Source organism: Helicoverpa armigera, chromosome 31, assembly GCF_030705265.1.
Source record: "Helicoverpa armigera isolate CAAS_96S chromosome 31, ASM3070526v1, whole genome shotgun sequence".
NCBI lineage: Eukaryota > Metazoa > Arthropoda > Insecta > Lepidoptera > Noctuidae > Helicoverpa > Helicoverpa armigera.
The window spans coordinates 3,234,759-3,250,648 of NC_087150.1; the positions used below are offsets into that span (position 1 = coordinate 3,234,759).

The window sequence follows — 15,890 nt, forward strand, 5'->3', positions numbered from 1 at the left end:
TGTGTTCCCTTCAGGCGAACGGGACGATGGTATTATTATAAAAGCGGCTGCAAGTTGTGTGGCTTAGTCAGTCTTCCGGTACCGTTCGTGCGAGATACTGCCAGAGGTCCTGACGAGTTATCCCGAGTCCCGGCGCGATCTTCATCGTTTATTTATCAGACCCACCTAGACTCTCGGATCGCGATCATTCATAACAAAACGGATCATTGCAGTCGCACCGCGAAATCCCGCGAATCCACGAATTTGATGCGTGCTTCATATAACTGAACAATCCACGTTGTTGAGTCCGCGATCCTAAATCTTTAAACTCCATAGGCATTCAAAGGCTTGGATCCTTCTAAATTATAGGGATCCCAATTTGCACAAGCGAAATTTTATATGGATGATCGCATTCGCAGTTACATCGGCACATTAGCCGAGACTGGTGTATGTCGATTCGCCCGTAAGATGTTTTCGCGTTCTTCAGCAATAGACATGAACGAGTTCTACAATGTAGACTACTGCTCGCTCTTCCCAAACTATATAAGCCCATCCGACAAGATTCTGAGCGTTTACACCGACTGTAGCATACCGAAGCGACGAGCAACTGCATTGAAACTACGCTTCAGACTACGCCAGTGTTCAAGCGATTCTTGAAATGACTGGCATCTTATGTATTATAACCCTGACTCCTTTTGTAAATGAGGTAAGTGTAAATGTTGGTTACTGGTTGATTCCTAAAACGCTTATAATTACAATACGTTATTAGAATTGTATTTACTCAAATTATGCTCGAAATCAGTTCATAAAGTCACACCCGAAGATTCGCGAGCCATGATTATGCACGCATCACAATCAACATATAATTCCGATACAGTTTATTGAAACTGCAATCTTTCCTTAATCCACAGTCCGATTCATAGACGAGCCGGCATCCCGCGATTCATGATTGCGATCCCGAATTCATCTCAAAGTGAAGCAAGATTCCATGATTGTGATTCGTGTATCATATAGCTTTTAATATTGTTGTTGCACACCAGATGATTGGCGAATCATGGTTGTGATAAGTGCATCATATAACGATCCTAACTAAATCTACGCTCCAAAGACGATCCCAGCAGATCCACAACCAAATGATTCGAGTGCATTGATTGTCACGCGTGCATCGTGACGTCACACTAGACACAACTCGCTACGCGACGCGGATGACTCGGCGAGCGCGGCGCGTGCCGACGATAGACATTCAGGGGATTCATACCGATTCCCGCCAATTGATTCGCGGGCCATGATGCTGACAAAAGAGTTTTCACATCATATGCATCCGATCCCATATTATGCTGAAACTGTGATCTTCACTCGACAAGCGGTCCTCCGCCGATCCACAACAATATACCTAACAAATAAATAAATAAACAATACCGATTCCCTAGCGATCTCGCGACTTATAAACGATTGTGATTTGTCAACCTTATAAAGATCCTAAATCTACGCTCCAAAGGTAATATCTTAGCAGATCCACAACCAAATGATTCGAGTGCATTGACTATCATGCGTGAATCGTGACGTCACACTGGACACAACTCGCTACGCGGCGCGGATGACTCGGCGAGCGCGGCTCGTGCTGGCGATAGACATCCACGGGATTCATACGATGATTCGCCTATGCTTGTGATGCGCGCATCCTATAACGATCCAAGCTGCGTTCCCTTCAAGCGATCCAGACCATGACAATCATGAATCGCGGGATGACGACCCTTGTATGGACCGCTTGGAGTGTAGATTAAGGAAAGAATGGAGTTTCGATAAACTGAAATGATGCACGCATCACAATCATGGCTCGCGAATCATCGGGTGTGCCTTCATGAACTGATTTCAAGCATAATTTGAGAATAAACAACTCTTATAATGTATTGTTTTTATAAGCGATACTGGAAATATAGTATTGAAGTTATACCGACTGCGTTTTATATAAGGGATCGGTCGCTTTGTCTTCGGTATAGTGTCGCTGTCAGGTGTATCGGCAGTGAGCAGACTCTCAGGTGCCTGTCTGACCGTCTCACATAGTTCGGGTAGAGCGAGCGGTAGTCTTCTATGAAATACGCGCTCGTGTCTGCGGCTGTATAACGCACAAACATCCTACGCGCTAGCCGACATACAGTCTCGACAAGAGTGCATGTGTAACTGCGAATGGAATCCATAGTTTTATTTCTCCCTTATATAAATCGCAGTCGGCATAACTGCAATACTATATTTCCAGTATTGCTTATAAAAGCAATACATTATAAGAGTTGTTTATTCTCAAATTATGAAGGCACACCCCCACAATGATTGTGATGCGTGCATCATAATGATGATGATGCATCTCAATCAGAAACATGTAAGTCCAGTTACAGTACATAACAGTTTATTGAACAATCTTTCCTTAATCTACATTTCGAGCGACTCATAGACGAGCCGGCATCCCGGTGGATTTATAATTGTCATGTAAGCTAAGTGTGATAACACACCTCAAATCGAAATGCATCATATAGCTCCTGAACGATACAGTTTGTTGAATCTGCGATTCGCAATCCTACTCCATAGGCATAACCCGGATTCACACACACCAGTTGATTGGCGTTCCACGATTGTGCTGCGAGGATCGTTATACGTTCCCCGTTTTTTTGAAACTACACTCCTGAACTAACATTAATCCGGCAGACACTCCCCATGGACGCAATCTATATGATTGTGTTATATGGTCTCATAATACGGTTTAGTTTGTTGAATCATTACGCTCCATGCAGATACACATAACATGTTTGTACACGTGCCATCAACAATTTATTTGTATTATTAAAAATAAAATTCCGATGCAATTTATATATATGCGGTTCACAGTCTAACCGCAAAGTCATAAATCGGATCCACACCAAATGATGCGCGACACGCGCTTCATGTTTTTAATGCGAGTGCTTTTTATTAGCTAATATGGATAAATGGTGTTCGTGTAATAAAACAATCGCAAGGTTTAGAAAATAATTCAACGGAAGCAAGGATTTAATTCGCTCTCGTCGATGCCCAACGTTATCTATTGTGACGTCACATTGGACACACCTCGTTATCGCGACGCGGATGGCACGGCGAGCGCGGAGCGCGCCGGCCATGAGTATGAGAGCGCACGAGTGCATGGCATCGGTGTTTAGAGTACGGGAATCAATGTAAAGACTGTTATACATTTTAAGTTGTTTTTATTCAAAATATACTCAACATCATTTATGCACGTACATTGTAACATATAATCCGATCCAGTTTGTTGATGCGGTCCATAATCTTACTCTATAGGCGTCCAGGAGATACATACGAGATGATTCGCGTTATATAATGCTTGATTCCACGATTGTGGCACATGGATTCGTTTTGTACCGATCCAGTTTAATGTCATCATTGATCCCAAACCAAATCATCTACGCTCTCGAAATAATTTGCGAGCCATGATCCTGTCAATAGAGTTTGCCATCGTCAGTCGCCGACCTTGAGTCACATATGACTCCGATCCCATATGTTGAAACTGTGATCTTGACTACACTCAACGCGCGATCTTACACCGTTCCACAACAATATAACAAATAAATAAATAAACAATACCGATTCCCTAGCGATCTCGCGACTCCATTCGTGAACCTTATACCATTCGTGTTAACCATTCGCTATTCGTGAACCTTATAGTGATCCTAAATCGACGCTCCAAAGGCAATCCTAGCAGATCCACAACCAAATGATTCGAGTGCATTGATTGTGAATCGTGACGTCACACTAGACGCAACTCACTATGCGGCGCGGGTGACTCAGCGAGCGCGGCGCGTGCCGTCGAAAGACATCCACGGGATTCATACGATGATTCGCCTATGCTTGTGATGCGTGCAACCTATAACGATCCAATCTGCGTTCCCTTCAAGCGATCCAGACCATGACAATCATGAATCGCGGGATGACGACTCATGTATGGACCGCTTGGAGTGTAGATTAAGGAAAGAATGGAGTTTCGATAAACTGAAATTATGTACGCAGCTCAATCATGGCTCGCGAATCCTCGGGTGTGCCTTCATGAACTGATTTCGAGCATAATTTGTAAATAAACAACTCTTATAATGTATTGTAATTATAAGCGATTAAGGAAATATAGTATTACAGTTATGCCGACTGCGATTTATATAAGGGAGAAATAAAACTATGGACTCCATTCGCAGTTACATATGCACTCTTGTCGAGACTGTGTGTCGGCTAGCGCGTAGGATGTTTGTGCGTTATACAGCCGCAGACACGAGCGCGTATTTCATAGAAGACTACCGCTCGCTCTACCCGAACTATGTGAGACAGTCAGACAGGCAACTGAGAGTCTGCTCACTGCCGATACACCTGACAGCGACACTATACCGAAGGCAAATCGACGACCAACTGTATTGGAACTGAGTTACAGATTATTGTCATCATTCGAGCTTGCGATTGTAGCGTTGCTGAATACACCAAGACCTAACCGATTGACATATTGACTACAAGCAGGTCATTTACTCAATAAGTGATGAAAAGTTGAATCGTCTTTAAAAAAGCCAAAAAAAAACATATGTAACACTTTGTTGATTTGGATTTTATTCCAAAATCAACCTGTGTTACATATGTTTTTTTTTTGTCGTACTATTAAATCATTATTCCTTTAGTCAGTGCGAGCGCATATGGATCACGGTGTGAGTTGCATTGTATGATCATTTGTCTAGTGGCAGGCTCTGTAACTCAGTTCCAATAGAATTGGACGTCGCTTCGGCTTCGGTATTCGGTACAGACTCTCAGTTGCCTGTCTGACCGTCTCACATAGTTCGGGTAGAGCGAGAGGCAATCTTCTATGAAATACGCGCTCGTGTCTGCGGCTGTATAACGCACAAACATCCTACGCGCTAGCCGACATACAGTCTCGACAAGAGTGCATATGTAACTGCGAATGGAATCCATAGTTATATTTCTCCCTTATATAAAACGCAGTCGGCATAACTGCAATACTATATTTCCAGTATCGCTTATAAAAACAATACATTATAACAGTTGTTTTAACTCAATTTATGCTCAAAAGCACTTAATAAATGCATACCAAATATTCGCGAGCCATGATTTGTGATGCTTGTATCATAATGATTAATATATATAGACAATACAATAATATGGTACTGTCGAACTGATCTGATGATGGAGCTTGAATTATAAAGATTTTCAATGTTTTTGTAATTTTAAATAAATAAAACACACAGAAATAAGTTTTATAGAACATTTATTTTTAATACTTATTGGGCACATAATTATAATCATAATGTCTTGGTTAAAATCCTCTATGTAGATTCTTAATTATTCATCAACTTTTCACAGATCTGTAACAAAAAGAAAATAAAAATATTGACATGTAAGTATTTCAGAAAGCACGATAAACTGTAGGTCCCGGCTGTCATTGAACATCCTTGGCAGTCGTTACGGGTAGTCAGAAGCCAGTAAGTCTGACACCCAGTCTTACTAAGTGCTATTGGGTTGCCCTGGTAACAGTGTTGAGGAGGTCAGATAGGCAGTCGCTGCACATTAAAACACAGCTCCATTAGCCTGAAAGCGAACTCAAAACATTTGTGAAAAGGCTAGGCAGACAATAATTAATGTAAAATTGTTTTTACCTGGTAAAGTGCCTAGAAACATGTTCTTCATAACCAGATCCCGGATTCAGTGACTGCAGACACACTTCGCATCTCATTGTATCCTGTTTCTGAAACAATATAAGTATAATAAAATACCTACAAATAAACAAAGAACGTATCCAAGGTAATTATTATATTATATACTGTAAGGTAAACGTACCAATAGTCGTCGGATTTCGGAAATCACTGACTTTGAAGCGCTACTGTGTGTTAAATATTCAATAGAAAATGAAAATTTTTGCATGACGTGATAGATTATTTATTCATTATTCTAAGTAACTAATGTTTTTTTAATAATTTTGATGGGTTTATATACTTACTAAGGCAAAAGTAAAAAAAGGGCGATTTGTACCAATAGTCGTCTGATTTGTACGGATACTCGTCAAATATTCCCAGTACTCGTCAACTTTTAATGCTAATGTAAACTCTCTGCTCTTGAACATAAGGTTCAAGTTATGTACATTTTTTTGTGCTTGAATTTGTTAAGCATACTTGTGCTTTTGAAAATTAGGTAGGTAGATAGATAAAAAACCAAATTCCTATTTAGAATAGCAGGTCATAATCTGTTAGAAGACCAGGGGCCCGATTCTCCTAATTTTACTTAAGCGCCATTCGATTGACGTTCGACTCGATTCGACTGAGATCCAATCCCGACTCGATTACGATTGAATAGTATGTGGCATTCCGCTATTTTTTCTTTGAAATAATCGTTTTTATCCTTTTCTGTCATTCCATAATGAATCATTTTGTCTGCAAATGATTTACGATTGCAAAATGATTGTACAGCAAACTACCGTATAGACCAAAATCATCAAAATAGCAGACCAATCGCACACCAATAAAATGTCAATCGAATACGATTGGTCTTTTATTAGTAGCAGAATGGCCGATATGGTTAAAACTGCTATTACGATCATATTGCGATTCGATTTCTATTCGATTTTGACATTATTAACTTAGGAGAATCGGGGCCCTGGTATTTAATAGAACAGATACATGGTTGCATTTTAATTTAAATTCCTATCTGTCAAACGCTTGGAATCACAAAACCAGTTTATAAAATATCTACACTAATATTATAAAGCTGAAGAGTTTGTTTGTTTGAACGCGCTAATCTCAGGAACTACTAGTTCGATTTGAAAATTTCTTTCAGTGTTAGATAGCCCATTTATCGAGGAAGGCTATAGGCTACTTTTTATCCCGGTACGGGAAGTAGTTCCCACGGGATGCGGGTGAAACCGCTGGCAGAAGCAAGTATGTTATATTTCTTAATCATAATAACGATAGATGCAGTCATGTGCATATGTAGCACGAGTAAAATAATTGCTTTTAAAATATTTAAATTGTAAAATAAAATAATTAGTATTCACAAAAAATAAAAGCCACATTCATTTATATAGCTTTCCGCGAAATAATTACTAACATTCATAGATATGTAGGTAAGGTTGTCATTCATCAAAACTTCTGAACTGCTTAGCGCATACTAAGTACCATTTGCAAAAATCTCTATAGACAGTTTTTATTAATAATAATATCTAATAAGCCCCATATCTGAAGCGGATGACGGGGAGTAGCGACCCCGCGGGGCTATATATCCGAGTGCTCCGGGGAGAGTATACTGTCCCTCATTTCCGGCCTACCGGAGTGAAGGTCTCCCGCCTCTTGGCTTGCCTTCATTGGCCGACTAGAGTGGAGTCGCTAGAGCAGGGTTAGCAGCCCTGCTTTTAGGGTAGGTGCCTCGTGGTAAGTGGCGAGTGAGCCGGTGATGCTGGACCCACAGGGAGCGCGTGATCTACGTTTAAGATCTACGCTCCTCCGAGCCTTTTTTCCCCAACTATGTTGGAGTCGGCTTCCATTCTAACCGGATTCAGCTGAGTACCAGTACTTTACAAGAAGCGACTGCCTATCTGATCTCCTCAACCCCGTTACGCAGGCAACCCAATACCCCTTGGTTAGACTGGTGTGAGACTTACTGGCTTTTGACTACCCGTAACATCCTCCGAGCCTTTTTCCCAATCATGTTGGGGTCGGCTTCCAGTCTAACCGGATTCAGCTGAGTACCAGTGCTTTACAAGAAGCGACTGCCTATCTGACCTCCTCAACCCAGTTACCCGGGCAACCCGATACCCCTTGGTTAGACTGGTGTCAGACTTACTGGCTTCTGACTACCCGTAACGACTGCCAAGGATGTTCAATGACAGCCGGGACCTACAGTTTAACGTGCCATCCGAAACACAGTCAATGGCGTCTAAGATATACTTAGAAAGTACATACAAACTTAGAAAAGTTGCATTGGTACTTGCCTGACCTGGAATCGAAACCGCGCATTTATACTTGAGAGGTTGATTCTTGGCCCACCAGGCCACCACGACTTTTTTTCCAGGTGCCATAGTTCCTATAGTTTCCTATATCATAATCCACTAACATCCCAACGCAATAGCCCAAGTAGTTTTCCTCCATACTTAGCACAGAAGCGGAGATTGTCCAGGGATAATCGTCGGTTTTGTGTCACCATTTCATTAAAGTTGTCTCAAAAGGGCGTTTTAATTTTTTTTGCTGCATCTGATGTTGTGTGTGGGCCCTTGATTTACAGCTTTTATGACTTTTAAAAGGCCCTCTTGCTTATATTTTCTTTCAGTCATGATCTGCTATTAAAATTACGATCATGCAATCACTAAATATAGACAATTTTAAATAAAAAAATCTTACTTAAGATTACTCTTTACCCATCAATATCGAATACGACAAGCAAAGAAGTGACAGCGATGGAAGCTGACATATCTTAGTCTTAAAACTGATTTTAATATTTTTTGCGTCAAAACTAGTTGAATGACATAATTTTTATACAGGCGCTATTAAGGCACGTTAGGAAGACGCGGTACAATACGCGTGACGAAATGCAGTTTTTTCGAACAAAAAGCATAGTGTAAGAACAGTCAATTTTTGTTTGCCACAAATTGTAATCCAAGCGTAGTAGAAACAAAGGCTAGTACCTACTTGTACCCAAAGCGGTAGATCTTAATCGAATGGCTCAGGCCCTCAGCAGCCAATATATATCTGAAAAAACACTCGTACAAAGTGCATACTTATAGAAAACAGGGGATTTAACCATTAAGAAACATATGAATTGAATCGAATAACTTGACTGTGTACGTGCATCTAGAACCAGCAGAGTAAAATTTACCCCTAAGAAAAAGCTTAAAAGAAACGCAGTTTTATGAACAAATGTAGTCTAAACCTAAAATATGTTTGTTCTAAACAGTTATCAATTTTGTAAAAGTCCCGATATTAGCTATTTATTCGCATTTTGTACTGTAAAACACAAAATATCCTCATTATGACGAGTTTAGGTGCAACTTTTGAGCATGTCCCAGTAGTCGTCATAATAATTGTAAAATTGACGGGTTTTGGGTCAGATGGGAGTTTTGAAGTACCAATAGATGTCACATTCAAAAAATATATTTTCTATGTTAAAAGTATTCCAAATTGCATATTACATCGCTAGCAAATAAACTTAACTATCTAATTAAACAAAGAAACATACCACAGATCCCACTGAAATTATGTAAATCAAAACACAAAACCACGTGCTGAGTTTCACTTTTGACAGCTGAACTTCACGAAAAAACGATTTTGTTAGGGCACACACGTTTCAAATAACATATTTTAGAAGCCGTGACTGTTAAAACCCCGTATTGTTGTTTTAATTGTGCAATATATTATCAAGAATATGTTGATATATAAACCGGCCCATTTTAAGTTCAGTAGAAAATAATAATAAAAGTTTTAAGATTAATTGACGACTATTGGGGCATGACGACTTCACCCGCGTTTACCTTATGTCTCTTCCAGACCTCGGGACTACAGAGTCCCGGATTTTTGGGAGGCGAACGTGGGGCCGACCGAAGCCAACACGCTGAAGCCCTTTTGAGACAACTTTAATGAAATGGTGACACAAAAACACAAAATATTATATTATTATTATATTATTAATTAGGTATTATTATTTGAGTATAATGTAACAACATAAATTAAAATAATCTTTATAATGATCCCGTATTCTAGACGAATGATGCCATGCACTCGTGCGCTCACATACTCAGGGCCGGCGCGCGCCGCGCTCTCCGAGTCATCCGCGTCGCGAACACGAGGTGTCCAGTGTGACGTCACGACTCACGATAGAGATGCCGCATCGACGAGTGCAAATGAAATCCTTATGTCCGTTGCACTGATTATTCAATCAATCAATTTCGCTAAGTTTTGAGATTGTTGAATACAAGAACACCATTTTCCCATTCTCGAGTCATATATGATATTACATCACAAAAGGAATCGCGAGATCGCTGGGGAAAACTGATTTCGAGCATAATGTGAGTAAATACAATTCTTATAACGTATTGTAATTACATATAAGCGAAGTGTTTGAAATTCATGCCCTTTAGGAAACATACATTTACACTTACCTCATATACATAAATAAGAGCAAGAATCAGCTTGAACGCTGGCGTAGTCTGAAGCGTAGTTTCAATGTATGTCGCTTCGGTATACTACAGTCAATGTAAACGCTCAGAATCCTGGCGGATGGGCTTCCATAGTTTGGGAAGAGCGAGCAGTAGTCTACATTGTAGAACTCGTTCATGTCTATTGCTGAAGAACACGAAAACATCTTACGGGCGAATCGACATACACCAGTCTCGGCTAATATGCCAATGTAACAGCGAATGCGATGATCCATATAAAATTTCGTTTGTGCAAATTGGGATCCCTATAATTTTGAAGGATCCAAGCCTTTGAATGCCTATGGAGTTTATAGATTTAGGATCGCGGACTCAACAACCTGGATTGACCAGTTATATGAAGCGCTCATCAAATTCGCGGAATTTCGCGGTGAGACTGCAATAATCCGTTTTGTTATGAACGGTTGCGATCCGAAAGTCTGCGTCGGTCTGATAAATATACGATGAAGATCGCGCCGGGACTCGGGATAACTCGTCAGGACCTCTGGCAGTATCTCGCACGAACGGGACCGGAAGACTGACTAAGCTACACAACTTGCAGCCGCTTTTAAGCTATTGCATAGCTTCTATCGCAGGCCTTGAGCGCGGGGACCAAATCCAGAAATTCCGTAATTCCGAAAAAACCTCACGCTCCCCACTCCGACGGGCACGGAGGTGGGGCTATCCGGCACGAGCCGCGCTCGGCGAGTCATCCGCGCCGCGTAGCGAGTTGTGTCTAGTCAGACGTCACGATTCACGCATGACAATCAAAGCAATCGAATTGGTTGTGGATCTGCTAGGATTGCCTTTAGAGCGTAGATCTAAGATCATTATAAAATCCACGAATCATAATCATGGAGTCGCGAGATCGCTAGGGAATCGGTATTGTTTATTTATTTATTTGTTATATTATTGTGGATCGGTGTAAAATCGCGTGTTGAGTGTAGTCAAGATCACAGTTTCGACAAATTGGATCGATGTCATATGATGCACGTAACACACTCAAGGTCGCTGATGTGAAAACTCTTTTGTCAGCAGCATGGCTCGCGAATCAAATCAATTGGCGGGAATCGGTATGAATCCCCTGAATGTCTATCGCCGGCACGCGCCACGGTCGCCGAGTCATCCGCGCCGCGTAGCGAGTTGTGTCTAGTGTGACGTCACTAGGATTCTACGATCTACTAGGATTGCCTTTGGAGCGTCGATTTAGTTAGGATCGTTATATGATGCACGCATCACAACCAAATCATCTGGTGTGCAAGTGTGTGACTCTGAGTATAATGTTATTAAGCACAACTTTGTTACTTAAATAGATACTCGTGCGCTCTCATACGTATGGCCGGCGCGTGCCGCGCTCGCCGCGTCATCCGCGACGCGATAACAAGTTGTATCCAGGCCTGAAGTCACAATAAATAGATGCCGCATCGACGCGTGCAAATTAAATCCTTGACTCCTTTGCCATGATAATTAAATCTTTTCTCTATACCTAACGATTATTTTATTACATGAATACCATGTATCCATATTCGAGTCATACTATATGATATCACAGTCATGAAGTCGCGAGATCGCTAGGGAACCGGTAGATATTGTTGTGGATCGGCCTTGAATCGCGGTGAGTATAGGCAGGATCTTAGTTTCAATATTAATTGCATATGGAACATCATCATAGATTTGGACTCAATGATTGAACAACTAAATCGAATTACGAGGCCATGTACCGCAAACGTGGATTGCAATTCTTATGTATATTCATATTACGATCCGCGTTATGCCTATGGAGAACGCAGACTCAGGCGATATAGTAGGATGCACCCATCACAAGCATAGGCGAATTATCGTATGAATCCCGTGGATGTCTATCGCCGGCACGAGCCGCGCTCGCCGAGTCACCCGCGCCGCGTAACGAGTTGTGTCTAGTGTGACGTTACCATACACGCATGACAATCAATGCATTCGAATCATTATGTGTGGATCTGTTAGGATTGCCTTTGGAATGTAGATTTAGTTAAGATCGTTATATGATGCACGCATCACAACCGTGATTTGCCAATCATTTGGTGTGCAAAACGATCTTGAGTATGATTTTATTAAAAACAACTTAAAATGTATAACAATCTTCATATTGATCCCCGTACTCTAGACACCGATGCAATGCACTCGTGCGCTCACATAGTCATGGCGGGCGCACGCGGCGCTCGCCGTGTCATCCGCGTCGCGATAACGAGGTGTGTCCAGTGTCATCACGAGAGATACGTGCCGCATCGACGAGTGCGAATAAAATCCTTGTGTCCGTTGCATTGAATTTTCAATCTTTTTCTCTACACATTGAGACATTTTTAAAACACGAACACCATTTATCCATATTAGCTAATAAAAAGCACTCGCATTACAAACATGAAGCGCGTGTCGCGCATCATCGGGTGTGGATCTGATTGGTGACTTTGCGGTTAGACTGTGAACCGCATAAATATAAATTGCATCGGAATTTTATTTTTAATAATACAAATAAATTGATGTTGGCACGTGTACAAACATGTTATGTGGATCTGCATGGAGCGTAGAATTAACTTCAATAATTCAACAACCTAAATCGTATTATGAGACCATATAACACAATCATATGGATTGCGATCCATGGAGTGTCTGCTGGATTGGCTATGGAATGTTGGTTCAGGAGTGAGTGTAGTTTCAAAAAAACGTGGAAAGTATTCCGATCATCGCAGCACAATCATGGAACGCCAATCAACTGGTGTGTGTGAATCCGGGTTATGCCTCTTGGAGTAGGATTGAGAATCTCAGATTCAACAAACTGTATTGGAGCTATATGATGCATCACGATTTCATTTGAAGTGAATACGTGATCACAGTTAGCTTACATGACAATCATGAATCCACCGGGGTGCCGGCTCGTCTATGAGTCGCTCGAAATGTAGATTAAAGAAAAGATTGTTCAATAAACTGTACTTATATGTTTCTGATTGAGATGCATCATAATCATTATGATGCACGCATCACAATCATGGCTCGCGAATCATCGGGTGTGCCTTCATGAACTGATTTCGAGCATAATTTGAGAATAAACAATTCTTATAATGTATTGTTTTTACAAGCGATACTGTAAATATAGTATTGCAGTTATGCCGACTGCGTTTTATATAAGGGGAAATAAAACTATGGATTCCATTCGCAGTTACGTTGGCACTCTTGTCGAGACTGTGTGTCGGCTAGCGCGTAGGATGTTTGTGCGTTATACAGCCGCAGACACGAGCGCGTATCTCATAGAAGACTACCGCTCGCTCTACCCGAACTATGTGAGACAGTCAGACAGGCAACTGAGCGTCTGCTCACTGCCGATACACCTGACAGCGACACTATACCGAAGACAAATCGACGACCAACTGTATTGGAGCTGAGTTACAGATTATTGTCATCATTCGAGCTTGCGATTGTAGCGTTGCTGAATACACCAAGACCTAACCGATTGATATATTGACTACATGCAGGTCATTTGCTCAATAAGTGATGAAAAGTTAAATCGCTTTTAAAAAAGAAAAAAAAACATATGTAATACTTTGTTGATTTGGATTGTATTCCAAAATCAACTTGTGTTACATATGTTTTTTTTTGTCGTACTATTAAATCATTATTCCTTTAGTCAGTGCGAGCGCATATGGATCACGGTGTGGGTGGCATTGTATGATCATTTGTCTAGTGTCAGGCTCTGTAACTCAGTTCCAATAGAATTGGACGTCGCTTCGGCTTCGGTATTCGGTACAGACTCTCAGTTGCCTGTCTGACCGTCTCACATAGTTCGGGTAGAGCGAGCGGTAGTCTTCTATGAAATACGCGCTCGTGTCTGCGGCTGTATAACGCACAAACATCCTACGCGCTAGCCGACACACAGTCTCGACAAGAGTGCCAACGTAACTGCGAATGGAATCCATAGGTTTATTTCTCTCTTATATAAATCGCAGTCGGCATAACTGCAATACTATATTTCAACACACGTTTATAATTGCAATACGTTATAAGAGTTGTTTATTCTCAAATTATGCTCGAAAACAGTTCATGAAGGCACACCCGATGATTCGCGAGCCATGATTGTGATGCGTGCATCATAATGATTAGGATGCATTTCAATCAGAAACATAAAGTACTGTATTCTTTCCTTAATCTACATTTCGAGCGATCCATAGACAAGCCGGCATCCCGGTGAATTCATGATTGTCATGTAAGCAGAGTGTGATCACGAATTCACCTCAAATCGAAATGCATATAGCTCCTTAACGATACAGTTTGTTGAAACTACGATTCTCAATCCTACTCCATAGGCATCACGCGGATCCACACCAGATGATTCGCGTTCCATGATTGTGCTGCGAGGATCGTAATACTTTCCCCGCTTTTTTGAAACTACACTCACTCCTGAACCAACATTCCATAGCCAATCCAGCAGACACTCCATGGATCGCAATCTATATGACTGTGTTAAATGGTCTCATAATACGATTTAGCTTGTTGAATCATTGAAGTTAATTCTACGCTCCATGCAGATCCACATAACATGTTTGTACACGTGCCATCATCAATTTATTTGTATTATTAAAAATAAAATTCCGATGTAATTTATATAAATGCGGTTCACAGTCTAACCGCAAAGTCACCAATCGGATCCACACCAAATGATGCGCGACACGCGCTTCATGTTTGTAATGCGAGTGATTTAGCTAATATGGATAAATGGTGTTCGTGTTATAAAAATATCTCAATGTGTAGAGAAAAATATTGAAAATTCAATGCAACGGACACAAGGATTTAATTCGCACTCGTCGATGCGGCGCGCATCTAACGTTACGTCACGCTAAGGCACACCTCTTTATCGGGACGCGGATGACGCGGCGAGCGCGGCACGCGCCGACCATGACCATGTGAGCGCACGAGTGCATAGCATCGGTGTTTAGAGTACGGGAATCAATGTAAAGATTGTTATACCTTTATAAGTTGTTTTTTATAACATTTTACTCAAAGTTACACACTTGCACACCAGATGATTCGCGAATCTTGGTTGTCATGCGTTCATCATATAACGATCCTAACTAAATCTACGCTCCACTGGCAATCCTAGCAGATCCACACCAAATGATTCGCGAGCCATGATCCTGTCAAAAGAGTTTCCCATCGTTAGTAGCCGACCATGAGTGTGTTACGTGCATCATAGGACTCCTATAAATTAACGCAAAGTTTAGAGAAAAAGATTGGTTAATCAATGCAACGGAAACAAGGATTTAATTCGCTCGCTTCGATGCGGCACCTATCCATCGTGGCGTCACACTAGACATAAATCGTTTTCGCGGTGCGGATGACTCGGCGAGCTCGACGCTTGCCGACCAAAGTATGTAAGCGCACAAGTCCGTGGCATCGGTTTCCTAGACTAGAGTACGGGGATCAATATAAGGATTATTATACATTTTAAGTTGTTTTTAATAAGATTATTCTCAAAATTATTTTGCACACCAGATGATTCGCGAATCATGGTTGTGATGCGTGCATCATATAACGATCCTAACTAAATCCACGCTCCAAAGGCAATCCTAGCAGATCCACAACCAAATGATTCGAGAGCATTGATTGTCATGACACAACTCGCTACGTGGCGCGGGTGACTCGGCGACCGTGGCGCGTGCCGGCGATAGACATTCAGGGG

At 41.3% G+C, this 15,890-nt stretch overlaps 1 long non-coding RNA gene across 1 annotated transcript; it reads right to left on the reverse strand.

Moving 5' to 3' along the window:
* Positions 1-5,202: 5,202 nt before the first annotated feature.
* On the reverse strand, positions 5,203-11,123 carry LOC135119243 (uncharacterized). The gene is made up of 3 exons (XR_010278072.1): positions 10,151-11,123; positions 5,667-5,755; positions 5,203-5,375 (listed from the first exon to the last, which is right to left on the reverse strand). It is a non-coding gene; the product is annotated as an uncharacterized LOC135119243 (long non-coding RNA).
* Between the last annotated feature and the right edge of the window lie 4,767 nt (positions 11,124-15,890).